We start from the raw sequence: 8,844 nt of genomic DNA, 5'->3' as shown, positions 1-8,844 counted from the left end.
ATGTTGAGAAAAAAACTGTACATCATTGTCTTGCCTGTTTGCTTCACTTGTAGTCTAATGTGTATGTGTGTGTGTGTGTATGTGTGTGTGTAGTACACACTACATTCACCAGATTATACTGAGCAGATTATAATCTGGTTTCCGTTTCTATCTGATCTAACCCTATTTCTATTTCCCGAGTGCCTGTAACAGTGTTAACACCCTTTGTTTTTATATAGAATTTAGTATCATTCAATGCAGTAATATATTTAGATGCTTTGATATGATTATTAAATTGTGTCCAGTTTAATAGACACATGCATAAAACTACGCCTGGAGTAGATCTGGAGATTTACTAATACACTTCAACCTTTTCCAGTGTACCTCAGAGTCTAAAATGTAAACGTTATTATACTGTATGTCTCTTTATAGGTTACTTACAGAAGTACAAGTTTTTAATGAAAAGAGAGTAAGTTAAATATTAATAATAGTTATAATTGTTAGTAATAATTCATTTACTTTTAGTAGTAAGACATTAACGTTTCTGTAATTAGAAATAAATTACCATGTGTAATCATATGCTCCAGATCAGTAACTACTGACAAACAATATAATAATACTTCAGATTTTCAGTTTATTGTTTCAGTTCTTATTCCCATTTTTGAAGTGAGAAGAAGTACAAACAACTCTTTTACAAAAACAAAAATAAAGTATGTTAGCTGTGAAAGTTACAGCACTTTATACTTTTCATAAACTCGAAAACAGAAGGAAACAGTAACTGCACATTGTTTTCAATCTTCTGAAGGTCTCCTACACCACCCCACTTCTTTGCTTCCTCTCGGTTTCCGGTAGCTGCCATATCTGATTTTTGTTTTAAAAATTAACCAGCACCCACTTACCTCAAAGTTCTTATCAGACTCACACCTCAAGGCTCTTATCAGATTCAAACCTCAAAGCTCTTATCAGACTCAAACCTCAAGGCTCTTATCAGACCTCACACTTCAATATGCTTCCTCAGATCCCCCGACTCAACCGATTCCACCATCTCTCAGGGTGCATGAAAGATATGCATCAAATCTCTTCTAATTTCTGTCACCTTGGTGGTGGACTGAACTTACCCTGGCAGTGACTTTCTTCAAACAGTGTCTAAAGACCTTGAGACTTGAACTAGGATTTTTTAAATAAATAAAATAGTCTTAGTCTGAGTCGTAGCACTTTTGCGCCAAATGTAATTATGGCATACACCGATCAGGCATAACATTATGCCTAATATTGTGTCAGTCCCCCTTTTGCTGCCAAAACATCTATCAAACATTCTATCAGAACCAGCATTAACCTCTTCAGCAATTTGAGCAACAGTAGCTCGTCTGTTGGATCGGATCACACGGGCCAGCTCACTTTAGATAGATACTGACCACTGCAGACCGGGAACACTCTACAAGAGCTGCAGTTTTGGAGATGCTCTGATCCAGTGGTCTAGCCATCACAATTTGGCCCTTCATCAAACTCACTCAAATCCTTACGCTTGTCCATTTTTCCTGCTTCTAACACATCAACTTTGAGGACAAAATGTTCACTTGCTGTCTAATATATCCCACCCACTAACAGGTGCCATGACGAGGAGATAATCAGTCTTATTCTCTCCACCTCTATGTTCTCATAATGTTATGCCTGATCAGTGTATACAAAAGTCTGTTCTGAAACTCCTTTCACCTATTAGGTTTTTATTGACTTATTGGGACTCGTTAGTCAGGTCAAGAAATGTCATTAGGAATCGTAAACAGGATCATTAATTCTTTAAACACTCAGTAACCACCTTCAAGCTCCTTGAAGCTTATTGATGCCTGCAAAGCAGAAAAAGTGTTTAAAAATATATCCATGTTGCAGTACCCTGGATATTGGAATTAGGTGGGATTGTAGGAGTCAAGGCAAGATCTGGAGAGACCAAGAAAACTTTCAGATAAAACTGTCAATGTGCTGTGGGGAAAGGCAAAGCAAGAACCTCAAACTATGGTAATGACTGCAGACTGGGAAAATGGCTTGGAAAAACTGATGAAATGACCAAACTCAACAGATGAGAAGACATAGTACTTATGATGTTATTTAAGCAGATATTCATTGAGATGGGTTACAACAGATGGGGTCTTGGTTCAGCTTGTCACACAGCTGAGAATGTGGTCTTTATTATGGTCTTCTCAGTTTGCTCACACAAACATGTAACAACATGACATCAACAGGGTTTGTTGAAGAGATTGTACCCTTGATATAGTATAATGAAATATCTTATAGTATGTAGGACTGACACAGAAGTGGTTGTGCCCCATTTTTCTTTGCAGCATCACTTCCATGCACCTAAAAATATTGCATATTGTGACCTCACCACACATGACAACACGTAAATAAGCCAGAGGCAGTTTGGAAAACAATAAGTAAAAGCAAAGAACTCGCATTTGATATAAAGAAGACCTTGCTGACTTTTAAGCATGGGTGGACCTATGAAAACTTTGCAGGGGTAGCTAGACTAATACATACAGTCATACAATCCTTACTGAAGATGACTAAAGCTGAAAAAAACATCAAGACCATGATTCAAAACCTGAAAAACCAAAAACGCTGAACAACCTTTGGAACAGTTCTCACACTTCCCTCACCTGTTCACACTGCAATCTGTGGAACATGTTGTGTAGAAAGTGTTGTGATAGAATTTTTTAAGTAGTTTGAATGCAGAATGTACTTCCTTACATTTTTTTAAAAAAAAAAATCAATATATAACTCATAGCTTTAGCTTTTAATTCCAGCTCCCCAAATTTCTGATGTATGTATTTAACATAACATACAACAATACATAAAACAAACAGGGGAAATAAGAGCTATTTAAATAGATACAAACTTTCACTAATGGTGAAGCATTGCTTGGTGTGTCTTTCTCCAGCCTTTTGTTGTTATCAGTGTTTACACTGTGTTCTCTTTGTGAATCTCGTCTGTTTTGCTGGTTAACTGAAATTGTTTTGTTTTTTTAACTCGGCTCTTGTCTGACATTTAGCATGTGTCTGATTTTGCTCAAAGTGTGCTGAAGTGTAGGAGCACGGCTAACCCGTGAAAGCCCCAACCCCTTTCAGTGGTAACAAAGACCTGCTCTTAGGTTTCATGCTCCAGGCCCAGTTATATTTTGACAGACTGTAGAAAAAAAGGGGTTGAGCTCCGTGCCACCACAGAAAGTTCCTGTCTGCTAGTTTGTTTATGGTTGAGCGTGTGAAGGTGGTGTTTAGGAGGCCCATCACTGTAACTTGCTAATGTTACACGTCACCTCACACATTATATGCAATACTTCTTCTTTACACTACTCACAATGCTTTTCCCACTTATTCTACATTTTGTATTTTTGTTCTTTTATTGCACTTCATTTATTCTACTTTTTAACATATTTGTTAAGCAACTAGTAAGTGGAGACATTATCTTTGTTATTATGTTTTCATTTCATTCGTTTTGTCTCAGAAAAAGAAACACAAATAAGTTTATCTTGGTCTTATCGGACCACAGAACATGGTTCTAGCCATGTCCTTAGTCTGCTTATCTTCAGCAAACTGTATGCGGGCTTCCCTCTGGGACGACAGCCATGCAGACCAATTTGATGCAGTGTGCGGCGTATGGTCTAAGCACTGACAGGCTGACCCCCAACCTCTGCAGCAATGCTAGCAGCACTCATACGTCTATTTCCCAAAAACAACCTCCGGATATGACGCTGAGCACGTACACTCAACTTCATTGGTGGACCATGGCGAGGCCTGTTCTGAGTGGAACCTGTTCTGTAAAACCGCTGTATGGTCTTGCCCACCGTGCTGCAGCTCAGTTTCAGGGTCTTGGCAATCTTCTTATAGCCTAGGCCATCTTTATGTAGAGCAACAATTCTTTTTTTCAGATCCTCAGAGAGTTCTTTGCCATGAGGTGCCATGTTGAACTTCCAGTGACCAGTATGAGAGAGTGTGGGAGCGATAACACCAAATTTAACACAAGTGTACTCACTTTTGTTGCCAACGGTTTAGACATTGACAAATAAGAAACATTGTTCAGCGTTTGTAGTATTCATGTGGAAACCTCACCATAGCCTGCAGATGAATAGAATTTGAAATCGATCCAACCAGGCTCAAGCAGTGCTTAATTTGAGCCGGATCCTGTTCCGGAAAATGTCCGATTTTCGTGTTTTGCGTTCAGGTATTTATTTTAATCGTTCCGGCATTAACTTGTGCCTGGTGACCTGACAGCGTATGTGTGTGTGTGTGTGTGTGTGTGTGTGTGTGCGCGTGCGTGTGAATGAGTGAGTGAAACACAGCGAGCAAGTCTGAGTGTCGTTTATGGAGATACACTTAGAGGTAACGTTTAGCTATTCTTAAGTTTACAATTACTCTCATTGGTTGGTGATTATAGTTTGGCGCGCAGTGAGCAGCGGAAAGAAAGAATGCTTTATTGGTCTACCTAAATAAATCTGATATTTTAAAAATGTCAAAGAGACCGTCAAACATATTTTCATTTTTTTTAAATCCACGAGAAAAGTTGATGGTGTGCCTGATCAAAAGAAATACCGAGAAGATGGAACTGCACACCTGGATGAAGATAGCGGGAGACAGAAGCAAAGTGAGTTACACCGGGCAGAAATAACGGAGGACGCAACCACGCTGTCGGTGACAGAAACTTTCACTGATCAGATAAATGATATTGAGCACAGTCGTACTAAATCGCCTATGGTAGCAGAAAGCATATGGTAGCAGCATGGGCGTCGCTAGGCCATTTTTAGTGGGGCTTTAGCCCCCTAACATTTCTACTGAGCCCTCCTAAAATTCTGCGATTCTCCATAAACTGTACACAAATTGGTGATCTCCTCAGTCCCCTTTAAATTCCATATGAAAATGGCGCAGACTTTCGGCTCCTCCCCGTCTTTCAGCGCATTCTTCAATCCGCAGACCACAGCGTCGCAGAGCGAGGATCAGAGGACATGTGTGTGAGTGTGTGTGTGTGTGTGAGAGAGAGAGAGAGAGAGAGAGAGATCAGGAAGACTCGTATTTGGCTTGTTCAGTACTCAAATGTTATACACATCTATGCAATACAGTGGAATGCTGCAATAAGTTTATCATCCTACCCTGTTAGTCAAACGTTTCAGATGAAAACGACTTCTACAGTATTTCGAGGCAAAACGCAATAGACCTGCCCATGGATTCGAGCACGAAATAGATTGGCAAGAGTTCAATGGCTTCGACTTGGGGCGTTTATAATTGCACTACCACCGTTTAGTGACGTCATGTTCCGGGAAAACCGAAGTTGTGTGTTTGGTGTCGGTCACAGCGGCGAGAGACTGCTGGTTTTGTTCCAGAAATGATTAATTTACAAATTAAGCACTGGGCTCAAGGTCACGGCAAGGTTAAATGTCTTAAATAGTTTTTCTTCAACTGCTTCATTCACGTTTGTTATACGATCAGGAACACAAGACCCATTGTTTTCTGATACTTCCATCGGTTTTTCCGTCTGTTTCTCAGTCTACCCGAAGGAAAGTCTTCAAATAAAGTCAAGTCAAAAGGTTTTTATTGTATTTTTTGACCATATATCTGCTTATCCAGAGCGACATACAAGAGTGCTTTAAAGTCTCTATCTAGGAATACATTAACACTGGTTCAATAGGTCACAGACTCAGGATACCATCAGCCTAAAAACTGTGTTGGTAGTTTTTTTTTTTTTTTTTTATCGACATACAACAATACATAAAACATTCAGGAAGGGGTAGGTCTTCATCCGTAGTTTGAAGACAGCCAGTGACTCGGCTGTACGGACATCTAGGGGAAATTTGACCATATACCATATATAGTCTTTTTGATGCAGTACATAGTGAAAAGAAACAATGTTCCTCCATGACCATGATGCTACATAAAACAACACAGAGATAAGGGCTGTGGATAGTGTGCAGCCTAGTGCAAGAGAAAGGACAAAAGACAGTGAAAACAGACAATACAATACACTTCAAGACAGATACATAAAAGTTTAAAACTGCCGTCCAGTTTACAATCTGTGTGGACCATAGGGTGCTTGTTATATAACATATGTACACATATGAGAGTAGCAGTTATGGTAGCGATGTTGACTGCAGATAAATGTATATGTAATGGATGTAAGTGTAAGTGTAGATGGACCAATTACATTTTGGCATCTATCCAAACATGTCAAAAAGTACATGCTGTCCAATACAAATAAAAAACAAGTTGGACTGGATTTCTTGGCACTCATCATAGCCATTTTCATCAAGTTCTGCTTGTTTAAATGAAGCTGGTCATTGTTTTTCTTGTATCACACCATTTTAATTGCATTTCACACAACAAATGTGCTTGTATCATTTTAGTAATTTCTCTAATGTTTCTCAAGTTTTTTTCTTAACTTTGTTTCTGTTTCTTGAGAAGTCAGAACCTTATTTTTAGATTTCATATGAAATTGGACACTGTTTTGTTACCTTTGTAACTGCCCCCCAGTAGGCCACATCCCACTGTGCATAAGTCAAAGTGCTGCAAAACCTCACCCCACATTCCTCTTGAAGCTTTTACTCACACAGCTGGTGCCCAAAAGTGGAAAAAATGGAAGGAAAAGCAACTATGCCTACTGGTGTATCCCATGCACCCACATACCTGGCTTGGTCCATTTTTAACACACTATGCTGCTGTCTTCCTCTTGGAGTCATTGCAATTGTGTTCTCCTGCCGGGTAAGTCGTATATCATCAATTCCTTATCACTAATATTTATTATCTGTGTAAAAAATGAGTGAATGAATAAAGAGGGAACTAAACATAACAACTTTTTCATTGTAGACTGACACGGCTAACACAATTGGTGATTCTACCAGAGCTAATGCGCACTCCAGTACGGCCAAAAAGCTGAATATTGCCTCACTGGTCATTGGAATCGTGTTTCTCATCATTATCATCATATTCTATGTGGTTGTGCATCAAAAACAGGCATAAATACAAGTTTAATGGCAATGAAGCCAAATCATGAAATGTATGGTTACATAAGACTCCGAGGGATCGTAAACACTGCCCACTCGGCTTAAATCTGTCTGGTGGCTTTTTTTTTTCATTAAGTATCTTTTAAAGCTTCCTATCATTTCCTGTCCAAACGCTATCATTGTATTGACCACTGTAACTAAATGGTCATGTTTTTATACACATCTTTTGTCATAACATTTCATATGAATGTATCCTATTTTTCATACATATATATATGCATGGAATCTTTATACCTTTATAGATTCAAAAATGTCAGATATTTGCTTGCTTTTATTCCCTAATTCTTTTATGAACTCTTTTATTCCCTAATTCTTTTATGAACTCTTTTATGAACAAACCCTGTAGTTACTTTTATATTTTTTGTTAATGAGAAATTTTATACATTTCTTTTACTTTAAGAAAAATATATATGAATATAAATGAAAAAATGTACACAATGTGGGAGTGTTTTTACTGTTTGGATCTTTGTGTGTGTGTGTGTGTGTGTGTGTGTGTGCATGTGTGTGTGTGTGTGTGTGTGCATGTGTGTGTGTGTGTGTGCGTGTGTGCATGTGTGTGTGTGCAAGTCTGTAATCAAGGTTTTTTCCATTACTGGACCAGCCCAAGTTTCTGTGAAGGTGAAAACCAGTTTTTAAATATATTATTTTGTCTGGTTTATCAAATATGAGCCTCACAGCATTTTCAAAGAGTTGTTAAAGTCTCGATTATACCTGTTAATTTGCTAAATAAAGCAGATCTGTTTCTCCCTATCTATGATCTTTTAAAGTCATTTAGACTTTATTAAATATTTAATAGTGTTAATGGCAGCTGAACAAATTATGTTTATTATCCGAGCCTAGCTAATTATTTGGTAATTAATTAATTACAGAATAATTACAGGACCCATCACATTTCATGACAATTTCCAATAGTTAAGACATATCTTCCTCATGGAGATCTACTACCTAATATACTTCAACTTACTTCAATACTTCAGTGTCTAAAATTTTTTATGTGATTGTATCTGAGCTTTGTTTATATGGCTGGTTTTGAAAGAGTTGTAAATAATTTGCTTTAAGTAAAGAAACTATAGATGCATGACATATTCCCTTGGTTAAATGACATATTTATGGATTGTGCAATAGTTCATGAACTCAAATAGTTCCTCCTTCTGGTTGTAAAGTCTCAGAAGTAAACGAACTTGTTATGTCTTTTAATTGACTCATTGGAATTGCAGCTGACGGAAAATTTGAAAAATGGAGCTAATCAATTTCTGGAAAACAGATAGAATCATTAAAAAGAAATAATTCCAGCTGCCAGTTTCCAAAAAAATGGCAATTAAATGGAAGTCAGGCAATATCTGAAAGAACAATGGTTCATTCTTAAATAGATCTGCCCCCATGTTGTGAAGAAATCCAGTGCCTCTCTACTTGATAAGCCACATCCCACAGTGACTATCTAAGACTGCCCCTACCTCCCAGGTAACATTCCTCCTGAAGCCTAATTCACGCAGCCATTTCACGCAACTTGACTGAAAAATGGAAGGAAAAGGGACTATGATGACTGGTGTAGCCCATGCACCCACATACCTGGGTTGGTCCATCTTTAACACACTATGCTGCTGTCTTCCTCTTGGAATCATTGCAATTGTGTTCTCCTGCCGGGTAAGTTGTTTAAAATTGTTTAGTGGTTACCAGTTTCATTCTCATTGCTAATAAAAAAAAGAGGGAAATAAATATAACTTTTTCATTATAGACTGACACGGCTAATCTTATTGGAGATACTACAAGAGCGAACGCGCATTCCAGCCTGGCCAAGAAACTGAATATCGCCTCACTGGTCATTG

General features: G+C 38.2%; 1 long non-coding RNA gene across 1 annotated transcript; it reads left to right on the top strand.

Moving 5' to 3' along the window:
• Window positions 1-4,240: 4,240 nt before the first annotated feature.
• LOC131348348 (uncharacterized) lies at window positions 4,241-7,058 on the top strand. The gene is made up of 2 exons (XR_009203925.1): window positions 4,241-6,716; window positions 6,822-7,058. It is a non-coding gene; the product is annotated as an uncharacterized LOC131348348 (long non-coding RNA).
• Window positions 7,059-8,844: the final 1,786 nt, after the last annotated feature.

This window comes from Hemibagrus wyckioides, linkage group LG28 (assembly GCF_019097595.1).
Source record: "Hemibagrus wyckioides isolate EC202008001 linkage group LG28, SWU_Hwy_1.0, whole genome shotgun sequence".
NCBI lineage: Eukaryota > Metazoa > Chordata > Actinopteri > Siluriformes > Bagridae > Hemibagrus > Hemibagrus wyckioides.
Note: the sequence above shows the minus strand (reverse complement) of the source record. Positions and strands in the feature narration are given on the sequence as shown.